The sequence below is a fragment of the Cebus imitator genome, unplaced genomic scaffold (genome assembly GCF_001604975.1).
Source record: "Cebus imitator isolate Cc_AM_T3 unplaced genomic scaffold, Cebus_imitator-1.0 Scaffold425, whole genome shotgun sequence".
Lineage (NCBI taxonomy): Eukaryota > Metazoa > Chordata > Mammalia > Primates > Cebidae > Cebus > Cebus imitator.
The window spans coordinates 1,192,205-1,205,865 of NW_016107740.1; the positions used below are offsets into that span (position 1 = coordinate 1,192,205).

Here is a 13,661-nt window from a genome sequence, read left to right on the forward strand (position 1 = left end):
GTGCAATGGCGCGATCTCGGCTCACAGCAACCTCCACCTCCTGGGTTCAGGCAATTCTCCTGCCTCAGCCTCCCCAGCAGCTGGGATTACAGGCACGCGCCACCATGGCCAGCTAATTTTTTGTATTTTTAGTAGAGATGGGGTTTCACCGTGTTGACCAGGATGGTCTCGATCTCTTGACCTCGTGATCCACCCGCCTCGACCTCCCAAAGTGCTGGGATTACAGGCTTGAGCCACTGTGCCTGGCCCTTATTATTATTTTTTGTTTGTGTGTTTGGGATGGAGTCTTGCTCTGTTGCTCAGGCTGGAGTGCAGTAGCACGATCTCGGCTCACTGCAATCTCCGTCACCCGAGTTCAAGTGATTCTCTTGCCTCAGGCTCCTGAGTAGCTTGGATTACAGGTGCCTGCCACCATGCCTGGCTAACTTTCATATTTTTAGTAGAGATGGGGTTTTGCCATGTTGGCCAGGCTGGTCTTGAACTCCTGACCTCAGGTGATCTGCCCTCCTCGGTCTCCCAAAGTGCTGGGATTACAGGTGTGAGCCACCTCACCTGGCCAGAAAAATCTATTTTTGTCATGTTCCTGGGAGGCCAGTGAGAAATAGGAACAAGAATTATATCCATTTCTCCAGTGAATATGGGGTTCAAAAAAAAAAGGATATATCCATTTCATAGATGTCAGCGGGCAAAACCGAAGAAGGAGCAGAAGTGCTAGGCCACATCTGAGAGACAGTAACTGACAGTCTCTGAGATGAGGACTCTCTTCCTGATGTGGAGCCTGAGCCGCCTCAACAGGAGTTTTCCCTGACTCCAACTCCAGTTCACCTGGAGTCACCGACCTCCACACTTTCAAACTCCTTTTATTTTATTTTATTTATTTATTTAAGATAAAGTCTTACTGTGTCACCTGGGCTGGAGTGCAGTGGCTCGATCTGGACTCACTGCAACCTCTGCCTCCCAGGTTCAAGCGATTTTCCTGCCTCAGTCTCCTGAATAGCTGGGATTACAGGCACCCTCCACCACACCTGGCTAATTTTTTAATTTTTAGTAGAGATGGGGTTTCACCACGTTGGCCAGGCTCATCTGAAATGCCTGACCTCAGGTGACCTGCCTTACTCAGCCTCCCAAAGTGCTGGGATTACAGGCATGAGCCACTGCACACGGCCTTATTTTATGTATGTATGTATTTATTTATTTGAGTCAAAGTCTCACTCTGTCACCTGGCCGGAGTGCAGTGGTGCAATCTTGGCTCACTGCAACCTCTGCTTCCTGGGTTCAAACGATTCTCCTGCCTCAGCCTCCCAAATAGCTGGGATTACAGGCACCCACCACCATACCTGGCTAATTTTTGTATTTTTAGTAGGGATGGGGTTTCACCACATTGGCCAGGCTCATCTGGAACTCCTGACTTCAGGTGACCTGCCTGCCTCGGCCTCCCAAAGTGCTGGTATTACAGGCGTGAGCCACTGCGCCCAGTGAGACTGTTCTCTCTTGAATCCTTCAGCTCAGACAGTCTCTGACAGTGAGACTTTTGAGGCGATAATCCAGATACTTCTGGAAAAGAAAATTTCAGGCTAATGTGAAGCTAGGTTTTTGAGTTGTCTTAAGCAGGTGGAGCCCTTGTTTGTGCCTGGCAGTGTCAACCCTTAGGTATGGTGAGGAAACGTAGCTAAGAGAGTCCCACTGCCTGCTCTTCACAGTTTGTGCTGGCTGGTATTGACAAGAAATGAACCTAAAACGCAGGAAATGTTGAATTTGTCTGGGTTAAATTTTGCTTCATGGGAAGATAAAAGATCAGAAGCATTTAAAATGTTTCAGAGTTCTTTGCTGGTTTTAAGGAATCATTTTTCCCAAAGGTGGCAAATGCTGCTTTTACATTTAACTAGAACTGAGAACCAGTCCTGGCCTCACCACTCAGTCCTTGGACTTAAACTTAACCTGTGTGATCTGTGTCTTCATCTGCAAAATGGGGACAAAATAGCTAATAGCTCATAGGATCATTTTGTAAGGATCAGATAACATAAGAAGGGTGAAAATGCTCCATAAAGTAGAAAGGGCTTCATTAATGGAAAGAGATTATGATTTCTTTCTTTAAATGTGAAGTTAAATGGAGGACAAAGGGTGGAGGCACTGATAACATTTTAGCCTCCAATAATCACTTTTTAATATTTATGAGGAGTTTCAAAACCATTTTCCTCTCTTTCATACTGTTTTTCTTTTCTTTTTCCTTTTTTTTTTTTTTTTTTTTTATAGGAAGACAGGACCTCTCTAAGTATTTATTGTGTTTTTTTTTTGAGATGCAGCCTCACTCTGTCGCCCAGGCTGGAATGCAATGGCGCCATCTCGGCTCACTGCAACCTCCGCCTTCCGGGTTCAAGCGATTCTCCTGCTTTAGCCTCTGGAGTAGCTGGGGCTACAGGCGAGTGCCACCACGCCCGGCCAATTTTTTTTTCGTATTTTTAGTAGAGACGGAGTTTCACCGTGTTAGCCAGGATGGTCTCCATCTCCCGACCTCGTGATCCGCCCGCCTCCGCCTCCCAAAGTGCTGGGATTACAGGCCTGAGCCACTGCGCCCAGCCCATACTACTTTTCAAACGGCAAGGATCATTATTTGTCTGGCCCAGTTTGGGATAAATAACTCTCCCAGGATTAGACACCAGGTCAAATGCCAAAATACAAATGAGAATTAAGCATAGCAGATGGATGATTGCTGGGTCCTGAGTTTCCTTCCTATTAGTGAGCTTCATGGAATGTGGGCAAATTTATCTGCATTTCTCCTGTCAATCTTGTAACTTTTAAGTGAGATGAAATTCAGTTGGCTACCCTTTACAGGGACTTTATTTCCCATTGTATTCAAGACTGTCAGCAATGAATGTAAACTGTTTGTAAAAATCCCATCGTTAGAATCTTCCAGAAACTGAGGCTGGGAGAGATTAAATATCTTGCTCAGGCCTCACAGCTGGTGAGTGACAGGGCTGGGGCTACAGCCCAGGTCTAACTCTGATCACACACCCCTTCTTTGGAAAAAAGTCATCATGTAAATAATAATAAGAATAACAACAATAACGGCAGCTAACACTGGGCGCCAGGCACCGTTCTAAGCTCTTTGCATGTGTTAACTCAACCAGCAAAGAACTACTTTTGGAGCATTCTTTTACTAAGGTAGCCCAATGAGAACGGTATTTTTTTTTCCCCTCAGCTGAATGACACTGCAACCCGAAATCACAACTGTGTTTTAGGTTCCTGGTGGTGCCTGCTTCCTCTTCTAGTTTGTTTAGTCACAGAATTCGATTCCTGTTGGCCGATTCCGCGCCTACAAACAGGCTTAGCGCTCCACTGAAATGCGGGAGGCTCCTTAACTCTTGTATAAACAGGTAAGGCGAAGGGGGTGGGGCGCAGATTGCGGACTTCTGGGTTTCTTTGGGATGGGAACGGGGTGGGGGTGAGCCAACTCCCCAGAGAGCAGGCAAGGTGAAGCAAGGGCTTGGCTGCTGTTTCTCAGTGCAGTGTTTTTTGTTCCCTTTCTAGAAACCAGCCGCAACTTTAGGTCAGAGCGCATTAAAATGAGCCACTTCTGAACGAGCAGCGCCCAGGCCCCAGGCCCTGCTGCGAAGGCCCCGGCAAAGGTCAGGGCCCCGTCCGCGTGACGCTCCTGCCTGCGCGCGGCCAAGCCATGCTCGTCCCCAGGTAAGGACGTCCTGGGAGCTTTCCCCCGGTACGCTGGGGGCGCAGAGACTCCACCTCGTCCAGCGACTTCTTTACTTGGGGGAAGAAGGGGAGCGGGGCGGTTCCAATCGGCTTGAGATTCCACAGCAGGTTCCTGATTCCTCCATGGCTGGGTTTCTTGGAACAGCCCGACGGGGCCCGGGTGTGTGACCCGGACACACGTTCCCAGGTGGAGCAGGTGCCACTTCTGGGTGTCTGAAAGGCATGTGACTTTTGGGGCGGGGAGAGAAGTCCGTCTGGTCAAGGCCCCCAATCTCTCCCATCAAGGCCGATTTTCTTTGAACCTTCAGCAAAGGTATCTGCGCTCCTAAAAAAACAACAGGAATGTGGCACTGGCCTTTCGCCAGGCGAGGCTCAGCGAGCAGGATACAATTTCAGGGCAGATTTACGGGAAGTTGCTGGTGTTGGGAGTAAAAATCTGGTTTGGTGAGTTTAAGGGAAGGGAGTAAACGAGAGACAACCTCGCTACTGTGAGGCGGATGGCCTCGGCAGGGGGCGGGCGGCGGGAGGAGAGAGGGAGGGAACCGGGAAGGGCCCGCAGACCAGACGCCGAGCGCTCCCGAGCGCAGCGCCCCACGCAGCCTGGACCCGGCGCCGCTCTGCGGGTGGAACCGCCGCGCGCTCCCACTCTCGGGAGCTGAGCCCCAGAGAGCTCCGCCGCCTTCGGGTCGCCGCTCCCGCTCTTCACTGTGGAATGAGCAGCTTGGAATAGAGAGAAGCCGGGGTTTGGGGAGCGGTCCTCCTGGAGACTTTCTCTTTGCAGGTCTCCAAGGTTAAGCAATTCCGACCCACTGGAATTCCCAGAGCCTGGGAGTTAAGCCTAAAACGCTCTGTTGCTTTAAGCGGCGCGGTGGGGAGTCGCTGGACTTTCCTTATTTTGTTTTTACATTAAAAAGAGGGCGGCGGAGAAGATGTTGTAGGTGACCTCCTAGCTGTGTAAGTTGGTCCTGGGCTGTGTTGTTAATTTCTGAAGTGGGCGACTCCAAAAACTTAACAAGAAAAGGTAAGGTGATTTTTGGTAGTCCTTCTAACTATTGTCCCTTAATCTTACGTTTGGGTCCCGATTTTTGAAGTATATATATTTTTTCTTTTTCTTCTCTCTTTAGCCCTTATCCCTCATGGTATCACTCTCCTGTCTCTCGGTATATTTAGTGGGAATAAAAGGGTCAACTTCTGGGAAAGCAGATAATCGTATACAGTCAGCCTCATCGTGTTTCCTTTAATGATGAATCTCTTTCCATAAAAGAAACTGATTTTTTTTTTTTCACTCTTGAAAATACATGATTGGACCGCCCAGAAGCACAGGTGACTTTAGACTTAGATTATTACTGTGTGTTTGGGGAAGCGTCCTGGACGGGAGGCATCTCATTTAAGTGTTAACCAAGGCAGAGGGGGGTCTTCCTGCAGTAATTTACCTCTGAAAGTCACACTCGGTGGAGGTGTAGTTGTTTCAAATTAAAAATTCAACCCGTAGAAAAGGGCAGGACTGACGAATTATGACATCTGACAAATTAGCAGTCAACCGGATATTTAAGAAATCAGATAAAATAAATGGAAGTGGAATTTTTTCAAATAGATGACTCATTTTTTAATTAGGTAAAAGTTCAGCCACTCCTGGGTACTGTCCCAAGGCGTAAGTGATAGGAAGATACCATCTTCAAGGTACTTACAGGCCATTACTACCCTGAACTAAAAAATCAAACCTTTTTTTCTTCCTGGTAGTATTTTAATGACTCATTCAGTTTTCTCTAGCAGGAATATAGATTAAAAAATGTATTTAAAAGTTTTAAGGCAAGGTCATACGAATTTCTCAGGGGAGGGGAAGCAAAGGGTTGACAATCCAACTTGAAGGGATTGCTGAAGTTTTGAGCTCAAAAGGTTGGCGCTTAGACCCAGAGCCTGTGAGAACTGCAGGTGCCGATTCTAAATGGTGAAAGTCAGCGGCGTAACACTCAACCTCTAGACAAACCGAAGTAGTCAACCTAGAGGCTAAGGGAACACTTTGTGGGAGTTTGCGTTGCTATTCATTTAAACAATGATCTTTGTCAGATTGCTGAATTGGAAGTCTTGGAAGGAACTAAAACTAGCCCAGTGTGAAAGGAAAACAGAAGGAAGAAAAGAAAGGTTTAGGTTTTAATATTTTTTCTGGTCTACCTTACCATTCACTTTGTTCTAATATACACACTATTGGCCTCTTTGTCTTAAATTACTGCATACTGGAAGGATGGGGTCTCAGAAATGTCCCAAGCACCTAGCTTCATTATTAACTTTCAGCATGTGTCAAATGAGGAAATAAGCCTAGTTCTGCTGTCCTTTACCAGACTAGGTAGGCCATGCTGAAATTCATCAGATCAAGAGTTTCTGAATATCAATCAATTATTAAAGATTTATTATCTTTCTTCTGGTTTTCGCATTTACAGAAGTTTGTAGGATTGAGAATTTATCGTCATTTTTTGTCAATCTCTATATTTTTAATAGTCAACATATTTATTTTTGATCTCTTCACTCACTGTGCTGCTCTAGACTAAATTGTTGAAAGAATTCTGCCTAAAGCAGTGGTGATACTGAGGATGAAATAAAGACGGAAAGCAAGGGAACTATATGCTTCTGGGCACGTGTTCTACATACTTGCTGTAGCTAGTGTTAAAGGCTACTCACATTTTTTTTCCTCACATGATGAGAACATTCATATTAGACTATTTGGTTTACTGTTCTAGGTAATAATTTTTTTTTTTAAAGATTAGGTTAAAGTAGATGAAATTATTTTCTTACAAAAGGATTTAATTTGCTTTTCAAGTTCTGCTCTGGAGCTCAAGATTAAATCACTTCCCAAATGATTGAGCTTTCACTGCTATAGAAAAGCATTTGGCGATTTCAGTAAGTTTCCACCTCCACACCTTAGGTCTCCTGATTTTTCAGAAAAGGTCAGGGAATGGATACAAGGGTGAAGGGAGGGAGATTTTCTTAAAATTGGACCCAGGCTCAAGTGGAACTGTGATTTGGTTATCCCAGAAGATATATAATTCGCCGGCGGGGGTGGCGGGGTGGGGAGGGGAACTTACCCTGAAGAGGGTTTAAGTTTGGAATTCATGAGATTTAGAATAAAGGATACATTCAGAATGAAGGTAGAATTTGTGTGCCATACTTTTATGAAGTTACAGTGAAGACATTAAATGCAGCTTTAAGTGCTTGTCACAGTTGATTCCAACCTAAATGTTGTATTGCAGTGTTTCAGCTACTGGCCTGCTTAGGGGAAATATTCTTTCAGTCTTAGAAACAGTCTCTGTGTCTTAATGATGATGCTGATTTTCTGCTTTAATATCATAAAAGATATGTGTTAGTCACAGCATTACTGCTCTGAGTAATGGCTTCAAAGAGCAACTGGGTAAAGATTTTCTATAATAGTAATGCAGAGATGACTTGGGTTTCAAGATAGGAGGCCTTTGGAGCCTCCAGAGAATTGTCAGAGAAATGATCAGTAACTAATTGTTAATTTGCCACTTCAAGTTGTTGGAAACATCTTATGCTGGAGAGATTCAAGGGGAAATGGCACCCTGCCATTTTTTGTGTGTGGCCCTGAATCCTGTCGGTAAAACTCCTGAGATTGTCTGAGCTCGAGTTCTGATTGTTTGTGTTTCTCTCACAGTTGCTTCCCCATCTATTCTGTCTGTATCTGTATGGGGGGAGAGGCAGTGGGGGGGGCCATCTCCCCCACTTGAAGTCAATGACCACTTTCTTTTAAGGATCTCTTATCTTTTGCTCTGAAAATGTTGTGGGGAAGGAAAACTTTCATTTTCCAGTGAAAGTAGAAAGGGAGAGAGCGTCTAGAGGAATACATAGCCAAGAAACAGGTACTTTCTGAATGTGGTCCTAGTGTGGAATTTACCAGAAAGCTCACATGGAGATTATCCATATCCTCAAAGTATTGCAGGTAAACTAGCAACTGTGGGAATGGGAGGCTCCTCCCCTTTTGTAATTCAGATGTTCGTAGTGTACTGCAATAGACACTAGTTTGAATGAATTCAAGATAATCATCACTTGGTACAACCAAAAGTAAACTGATTACAAAAGGCGCAAACCCTTCAACCATACTCCTACTCTTTGCCTTTCCTCTACTTTCTGTGTGATTTAAGGACTCCTGAAAAAAGAAATGAATCACAGCTCAGTTTATGTAACTTACATATTTAATAGGAACACTTTTTTGTTGTTGTGAATCTTCCATTTTTGTCTTCATAGGAACTTAGTTTATGTAAAAAATGATTTGTGGGTGTGTCTAGATGTACATGGTTTGTGTGTTTGTAAAATAAGCTGATCGCGTAGAAGTGATTAGTAGCTCTTTCGGAACACCCTATCAGAGCTTTTAGAGTGGAGTCATTTTAGAAATCAAAAGCACAATCTCTGCTTTTCTGAAGGCCATTTCAGGGAGATGGCATCAAGAGAAGACAAAGTGCTACTGTAACCCTGAAAACCCTTTGTGTTTTAGGAAAATATCAATCTTTTGGTCTCAGGAGATTCCTGGTTCTGCAAAATGTACGCTTTATTTATAGATTACACTCAGCCACATTAATCAAGGAAACAACATCCAGCCTCTTCTAATCACGGTGTTTGTCTTTGGGGATACAATCTGTTTGTGGTTCTCATGAACGTGGTGGCCCTGCACGAAGGCCATAGTGGGTTCCTGGTGGGCGTATGTTGAATGAAAGGGGAATTGCTGACAGCTTTGGCTTGCTGATTGTGCTTTGCTTTGAGAAATGGTCAATTTTGCTCATACTTCCTGAGTATCCACCAACTGGGGTTAAAGACAACCTGTACCCAGATGCTGTGGATAATCCACTTATGGGTGAGCAAGAGTTAAGTATATGTACCAATGGGCAGTGGGTGGGTATACAATGAATGCAGGGCATTGTGCAGCTGAAATGGAACAGGACACCTGTACCTGCCAGCGTATTAAAATTATAATAAAAAGTACCTACCTTTCAGAGCACGAAGTCGTGGCTCAATAGAGTTTGTAAAGCATTTCACATGCCCCAAGAAAAAGAAAAAGTACTGAAGTACAAAATGGACACGGTTTTTTGGGGTGATTCTTCTCTTAGATCAATTTGATTCCTATTCTGAAAATGTGTATTTGAGCCTTGCAAGCTCCAGTAAACCATTCATGTTTCAAAAAGTAGGGCTTTATGTTGGTGAGGATAATAGCACTGTGACTTTTTTTTTTTTTTTTTTTTTTTTTTTTACTGTGACTTTTGAAAAGATGGTTTAGGCCGGGCACAGTGGCTCGAGCCTGTAATCCCAAGAACTTTGGGAGGCCGAGGTGTGTGGATCACAAGGTTGGGAGTTCGAGGCCAGCCTAGCCAATATGGTGAAACCCTGTCTCTGCTAAAAATACAGAAATTAGCTGGGTGTGGTGGCAGGCACCTGTAGTCCCAGCTACTCGGGAGGCTGAGGCAGGAGAATTGCTTGAACCTGGGATGAAGAGCTTGTTGCTGTGAGCTGAGATCGTGCCACTGCACTCCAACCTGGCGATAGAGCAAGATTCTGTCTCAAAAAAAAAAAAAAAAAAAGAAAAGATGACTTAAATAATATTTCTTTTTGTGTGTTGTCATTTAGTTTTAAAAATAATAACATGGTTCCCGGTACACCAAGCCCTTGCCAAGATTAGGCCCATCTTCCCAGTAGCCTTCTTAAGACAAAGTTGCCTTTGTGTAACTACCACTGGGAGGGTTTGGTGACACAGAAAACTCAATGGGGCTCTGCAGCTTATTAACAGAAAATGCAATGGCCTGATATTTGTGTTGTTTTTTGTTTTTTTGTTTTATGTCCTACCAGCTAATATCTTATTTCTCCATGAGGATGTGATCTTACCATTTTAGACTTGTCCAGGGAAGAATGAGGTGGTTGTGGTTTTACCTTAGGATTTAGTTAGATTATAACAGGCAAAAGCTGCTGCATGCTGGCATGGAGGAGAGCTCAGCTCTGTGGGCTGGTTTGTTCTTAGGGTAATCAGCAAAGTTTCGTCACTTTGGAGAGAAAGGAAAGGGGTTTAGCTAGAGTAAAGATGCGGATTTTGGGGAAAGAATGGCTATTCATACTAAATTCACACTTCGTAGCAGCGTGGCTAGGAGCATAGACTGTCTTGGTTCCAATCTTAGCTCTGCTGCTTATTTCATGTGACTTTAGGAAGGTTAACTTAAACAAACCAAGAAACCTCTGTGACTCAGTTTCCCCAACTATAAAATGCCTACCTCACAGGGTTGTTATAAGGATTAAATAAATTTATCTGGGCCAGGCGCGGTCACTCACACCTGTAATCCCAGCACTTGTGGGGGCCAAGGCTGGTGTATCACTTGAGCCTGGGAGTTCGAGACCATCCTGGGCAACATGGCAAAACCCCATCTCTACAAAAAATACGAAAATTAGCTAGGCATGGTGGTGTATGCCTGTAGTCCCAGCTACCCGGGAGGTTGAGGTGGGAGCATCCATTAAGACCAGGAGGTGAAAGTTGCAATGAGCCAAGATTGTATCACTACACTCTAGCCTGGGCAACTGAGCAAGACTCCATCTCGAAACAAACAAACAAGACAACGAAGCTTATACCTCTTTGTCTGTTCTTTAATATCCTTTATTTATTTATTTTTTAAAAAAATTTTTCTTTTTTTTAGAGATGGGGTCTCGCTATGTTGCCTAGGCTGGAGTGCAGTGGCTATTCACAGGCGTGATCCCATTACTGATCAGCACGGGAGTTTTGACCTGCTCCATTTGCGACCTGGGCTGGTTCACACCTCCTTAGGCAACCTAGTGGTTCCCCGCTCCTGAGAGGTCACCATATTGATGCCGAACTTAGTGCAGACACCGGATCAGCAGAGTACATTACAGCCCAGATCTCCTGGGCTCAATCGATCCTCCCACCTCAGCCTCCGGAGTAGCTGGGACTACAGGCACCACTGCTGCGCCCGGCTTTAATGACCTTTAAAAGGTTGCCAATAAGCAACGATGAGGTGAAAAAAGTGCATTTTTTTTATAATTAGAAAAAACTTATTAGGTCATTATTAGAAGGAACTTATTGATAGTTATTAGAAGGAGAAAAGCACATTTTCTCAAAATTAGGGAGAGTAAAGATCTGAGCATCGTGGTTCATGCCTGTGGTCCCAGCTACTTAGGAGGCTGAGGCAGGAGCATTGCTCGATGACAGCATTGAAGGCTTTAGTGTGTTATGATTGCGCCTGTGACTAGCCACACTGCACTCCAGCCTGGGTCACATAGTGAGATCTCGCCTCTAAAAAATAGGAAGAGTCAACCAAGAAATCCAAGAGTGAAAGGGCAATCTTAGGTGAATATGAATGAGCCACAGCAGTGTGGTTTTTCTGGTGGGCTGATGGTGTACTCCTAGTTAAGGAAAAGAGATGAGGAAGGACAGGTGGCTAAAAAAGTCTTGGAAGAATTGCCTCTAGTGAAATCCTATTTGCAGAGCAAAGGGAAATCCAATAAGTTAGCCCCTCCTATTTGATGCAAACAGTAGTTTGGCCTAGGGACCTCTTTTGCTTGGTGCCCCACATTGTGGGTTCCCGGATCTACCTTAAGGTATATGTCAGTTTGCCAATGAGTAAACAGAAACTGCCAGCTCATGTGATTCGAACAAGCCCAGTGTGAAACCTAGGAGTCACTTCTCCGGTGGGAACTGCAGGAGGCACACAGACCCTGAAATTAAATGGTAACGCCCATGTTCTCATACACCCTGATCCTGTATGAAAGGTCTTGCCCTTTTTCCATTGGCTAGAGCTAGTCATGGAAGGGTGGATGGTTCTCCAGAATCTGCTTACCTGCTCCCCCGCTTCCACCTTTGCCCTCACTGCTCTCCGCGCACTCGTTTTTTGACCCAGTATCCAAGTGACTTTTTTTTTTTTTTTTTGAGATGGAATCTCAATCAGTCACCCAGGCTGGAGTGCAGTGGCGTGATCTCGGCTCACTGCAACCTCTGCCTTCCAGGTTCTGGTGATTCTCCTGCCTCAGCCTCCCAAGTAGCTGGGATTACAAACGTGCACCACCATGCCCAGCTAATTTTGTATTTTTAGTAGAGTTGGAGGTTCACCATGTTGGCGAGGCTGGTCTCTAACTCTTGGCCTCAAGCAATCCACCCACCTTGGCCTCCCAAAGTGCTGGGATTACAGGCGTGAGTCACCTCGCCTGGCCAGGGTGACCCTTTTAAAACAGAAGTCAGATCGGGTCAGTCCCCTGCCGAAAACTTTCTAGAGTCTCCCTATCTCACTCAAAAGCCAGTGAGTGACTTTATTTCTAGCCCCATCATCTCTTTAAGCTCACCTCCTACCATGCACGTGCTTACTCCCTTTGCTTTAACCACACTCATTTTCTTGATGGGGTGTGCCCAGCACATTCATACTACAGGGTCTTTGCACTGGCTGTCCCGATCCCTGAACCATCATCCTCAGATATCTCCGTGCTTCACTCCTTCATCTTCACGTCTTTGCTCTGTGTCCTCCTGGTCAAAACAGCAATTCCTCCTTCCTGCTTGCATCCTCTGTCTCCCTACCCTGCTCTCTCTGGTATTTATCACTTTGCAGCATGCTGTGTAATCGTATGACCTATTGTCTGTCTCTCCCTGACTAAAATATCTGCTTCATTCATTGATATACCCCAAGCACATTGGAGCAGCATCTGCCACAGTGTAGGTACTCCATAAATATTTGTGGAATGAATAAGACACACAGGCTTTTTCTACATTTCAGGTGTGACCGAAAGTGTTTACTCGAAATACAACCTTGAACATACCTTTCTGAATGAGAATGGGTTTTCTCCCAGACCTCTCCCAGGAGGCCGCCATGTTTTCTGTGGTTTATTTTCTCTGCCACCACAAGTCCTTGATGGCGGCTGATGACTAAGTAACGTTCAAGGCAGGGCCAAATGTGGGGATGTCGAAATCATTTCAGTACTTCCCAATTTCAGAGCTTCCCTGTTTCCAAATCAAAGCCTCCTCTTTGGCAATCTTTTTGTGATTTATATCTAAATGTATAGCCCTCTGTTTTGAACCCTGAATTGCATGCCCTACAGATAATTGCACTTGACTGACTTGTGTTACCATATCATTTATCACCTTTTCTACCACTGTCATTTAATTATAATTAATGATTGTTCTGAAAGTAACTGTCAAGACAAATTTTCTTAACTATCTCTTTTCAGCTTTGAGGTTATCACAAGTGCCAGCTGCTGCTGCAGGATTCCATACAGATTGTTCTCGGTTGTAGAGCTCAATTAGGTATTTTTGCCTTGACCTGGCACAAAACGAAAGTGCTAGACTCATTGTTTGAGTCTTTAATTTCTCCCCAGAACCTTTGTACAAATACTTGATCTTGCGTTTTACTGAGTGGCAAGACAATTCTCTCATCTGTCATGCTTGTTTGCTTTTGTTTTTGTTCTCTCCTTTGGACAATTACCTAGGTTTGACAAAATTGCTTTTCTTGGCCTTTGGAGGCACAGCTCCCTCTATGCGTTCATTTGCCTTGTTTAGATCCATAATTCACTGAAAAGGGCTTCCCCAGTTGCTGGTAGAATCCTGTGGCTACTAGGCCTCGGGACCCTAGAACCCATCTTGAAGGTAGTACAGAATCCAGGAAGGTTCTTTGCAGTAAAGAAAAAAAAAAAAAGGCAGTAGTGGCCTGGCATGGTGGCTCATGCCTGTAATCCCAGCACTTTGGGAGGCTGAGGCAGGTGAATCACGAGGTCAAGAGATTGAGACCATCCTGGCCAACATGGTGAAACACTATCTCTACTAAAATATAAAAATTAGCTGGGCGTGGTGGTACGCCCCTGTAGTCCCAGCTACTTGGGAGGCTGAGGCAGGAGAATTGCTTGAACCCAGGAGGCCAAGGTTACAATTAGGCAAGATTGCGCCACTGCATTCCAGCCTGGCAACTCCATCTCAA

General features: G+C 44.8%; 1 protein-coding gene across 5 annotated transcripts in view; it reads left to right on the plus strand.

The window, feature by feature from the left end:
• The first annotated feature begins 3,261 nt into the window (after positions 1-3,261).
• Positions 3,262-13,661, plus strand: part of RBM47 (RNA binding motif protein 47) — a 210,409-nt gene continuing 200,009 nt past the window's right edge. For 2 of the 5 annotated variants that reach the window (XM_017509877.2, XM_037731850.1), the window contains exons 1-2: positions 3,262-3,374; positions 3,529-3,687. The gene's annotated coding sequence lies outside the window, so the exon portion shown is untranslated. The other 3 variants (XM_037731848.1, XM_037731849.1, XM_017509876.2) reach the window with 3 other exon arrangements.